Below are 3,537 nucleotides of genomic sequence, written 5' to 3'. Positions count from 1 at the left end.
CCCTCAGTACAAGTTCATCCACTGAGGTCTAGTCAGCTTGTCTAGAGTCCCTCCCTTAAAGAAGATCAACTCTCCCTCACCCCGCAATAATCAGCTGCTAATAGTTCTTTTGCTAAGACTGGGGTCTGCTGCCCGTTTCCACAGTTCTGTGCTGGGTATCTGCTTGAGTTTGCCTGGGTCTTGTGCATGCTGACACTGTTGCTGTAGGTCCATATGAACAATTTCCCAGGAGCCTGTAAGAGTCTGTTTCCATATGGTCATGCACCTCCTCCCCGGCTCTCACAGTCTTTCTGCGGTCCTTTTCCGCCACAGTGCTCCCTGAGCCCCGGTGGGTGAGGTTTAATACAGGAGTCCTGGCCAAGGACTCACACTCTGCAGGCTCTTATTCTCTGTGCTTTGTCCATTTGTGGCCTTCTGTGTTCATTGCCGCCTGTTACATGAGGGAGCTTCACTGATGAGAGTTGGAGATGCGTTGTTCCACTGTGCTCCATGAACCTTAGGTGCAGAGGTTGCATTGTACGTGTGTCACTTAGGATTAGGCATTTCACAAACACTTACTCTCTGTGTGTGACCAGATGTGGAACTCTGTAATAGTTTCCTCTCCATCTGGTGCAAAAGAAGCTTCTGTGATGAGTGGTGACTGGGATACTTGTCTGTAAATATAAGGACCCATATTTAGCATAATAGACGTAAGAAATTACGTTTGTTTAGGTATGTGACAGCCTTAGGGTTTTCTCTAAGATCTGTGACATCTCCAGCCATGTGTATTTGGCTATGTTTACCAGATGTGACTTTCCTCCCATTGAGGGGGCTTTAAGTCCAATTAAGTAACCATTGATTACCCAGAAGATAAAAGTGCCACCACTGCCCTAATGTCCTTTGCTGTGCTGGTCATTGTTGTGGTGATTGGGCCTTAAAGCTGGCTGTGGACCATCAACTGATGTTCTCCCTTAGCAGCTTGCACAGCGTCCTCCAAAGCTATGAGAGCTAGCCTTCAGAGAGGAGGTTTCCATGTCAGTTCCAGCTCCATTGCTCCAAGTCCTGTGTCCAAGGTATGTCCCGTCTTCAGCAATAGGGTCTTGCCATCAAGTTCTGGGAGGACATTAAAGGCCGTGGCAATAGCTTGTATTGTTTGGGAGGTCTCACGGACTACCCTGGTCAACACCTCAAAGAGAGGTTTCTCCTGTCTGGTGCTGTTTCTTGTTATATAGTTGTCAGCTTTACACATGGTTTCATGTAGAGATATTGTATGTGTAATTTTTAGTAGGTTTTTGAACTAATGCAGTTCCTTCTGATTTTCCACACAAGCTAAATATTACTTATCTCTCCTCTCTCTTTCTCCCTGTCTAACCCTCCCTCTTCCCTCCCCAGTTAGAGGACCCCATTTCCCCATTTCACCCTTGATAATACCTGACCCCTGTCATCCCCACTCTCTTGAGCTCCTTCTTCCTCTTTACCCCCACAGTCCTGTATAACACTTCCTCTTCCTCTCCTAGTTAAACTCCCATTTTACCATTTCCCCCTTGGTAACACCTGTGTCTTGCTAGTCCTCTCTCAGGTTCCTTCTTTCCCTTTACCGCCCTGGTTCCTTTCCTTTTTCCTGGTTCCTGCAGTTACAACAGGATATGTACTCACATATAAGGATTTGGTGCTAGGAGCCGCAGATGAGGGAGAACATACGTCGTTTGTTTTTCTAAGTCTGTGATATTTCACTTAGTATAACAGTTTATAGTTCCATCCATTTACCTACGAATTTCACGTTTTCATCTTTCTTTACTGCTGAGTAGCACTCCATTGTGTAAATGTACCACATTTTCATTATCCATTCATCAGTTGAGGAACACTTAGGTTGTTTCCATTTCTTAGCTATTGTGTGAAGATCAGCAACAAACATGGATGTACAGGTATCTCCACAGTAGGATAAATCCTTTCATTTTATAAAGGTCTCCACACTGTCTCCATAGTGGCTGAACTAGTTTGCAATCCCACCAGCAGTGAATGAGCGTTCCCTTCCTCCACATCCTCTCCAGCATTTGGTATCACTTGTTCTCTTGATCTTAACCAGTCTGGTCTCCATAGTGACTGAACTAGTTTGCAATCCCACCAGCAGTGAATGAGCGTTCCCTTCCTCTACATCCTCTCCAGCATTTGGTATTGCTTGTTCTCTTGATCTTAACCAGTCTGGTTGGGATAAGATGAAATCTTAAAGTGTTTTTGATTTGCATTTCTCTGATTACTAAGGCTATCAAGCACTTTTAAGGTGTTTCTTAGCCACTTTTATTTCTTCATTTGAGAAGTCTGTGTTTAGGTATATTGTCTAACTTTTTATTGGATCATTTATTTTCTTGTTTCTTTGCTTTTTGGGTTCTTTGTATATTATGGATAATAATCCTCTGTTGGATATGTAGCAGGTGAATATTTTCTCAGTGGATTTTCTCTTCAGTTCCTTGGGTTTTCTCTTTTTTTTCCTGTACAGAAGCTTCTTAGTTTAATGAGGTTCCACTTGACCTTAATGCCTGAGCAACTGATGTCTGATTTAGAATGTCTTTTCTTACATCTGTATTTTGTAGGGTGCTGCCTATATTTTCTTCTAGCAGTTTCAGAGTTTCAAATTTCATATTGAGGTCTTTAATCCATTTGGAGCTGACTTTTGTGCAGAGTGAAAAATAAGTGTCCAATTTCATTCCTCTACAGGTAGAGATCCAGTTTTTCCAGCACCATTTGTTGAAGTTGCTGTCTTTCCTCCAGGGTGTGTTCTTGGCACTTATGTCAACTATCAGGTGGCTGAAATTGTATGCACTAATGTTTAGGTCTTCAGTTATGTTTCATTGATCTCACGTCTGTTTTTGTGCCAGTACCATGCTGTTTTTATGACTATAGCTCTGTAATATAGTTTGAGATCAGATATGGTGATCCCCCCAGCATTGCTCTTTTTATTCAAGATTGCTGTGACTATCAGCTTTTTAATGATTCCATATGAATTTTAGGATATTTTTTCCTAGATATGTGAAGAATATCAGTGATTTTGATTGACATTGCATTGAATCTACATATTGCTTTTGGTAAGATGGTCATTTTCACAATATTAATTCTCCCAGTCTATGAGCATGGAAAGTCCTTCCATCTTCTGGTGTCTTCCTCTATCACTTCCTTCACAGTTTAAAAAAATTTTGTTGTAGAGATCTCTGATGGCTTTGATTAGGTTTATTCCTAGATATTTTTTTTTGAGGCTATTGTGAATGGAAGGGTTTCCATGAATGTTTTTTTCCAATTGCTTGTTATTGCTAAGTAGAAAGGCTACTGGCGTTTGCAAGTTGATTTTGTAACCTGCCACTTTGATGAAAGTGTTGATCAGTTCTAGGAGTTTTCTGGTGGACTTTTTGGTATCTCTTAGGTATAGTATCATATCATCTGCAAAAAGTGAAAGTTTGACCTCTTCTTTTCCAATTCGTACTTCTTTAATTTCCTTCTCCTGTCTTACTGCTCTAGCAAGAGTTCCAAGTGCTATATTGAAAAGGAGTAGAGAGAGTGGACAGT

The sequence above is a fragment of the Nannospalax galili genome, unplaced genomic scaffold, assembly GCF_000622305.1.
Source record: "Nannospalax galili isolate Female #2095 unplaced genomic scaffold, S.galili_v1.0 scaffold3650, whole genome shotgun sequence".
In the NCBI taxonomy this organism is placed as follows: Eukaryota; Metazoa; Chordata; class Mammalia; order Rodentia; family Spalacidae; genus Nannospalax; species Nannospalax galili.
This window is presented reverse-complemented; position numbering follows the sequence as displayed.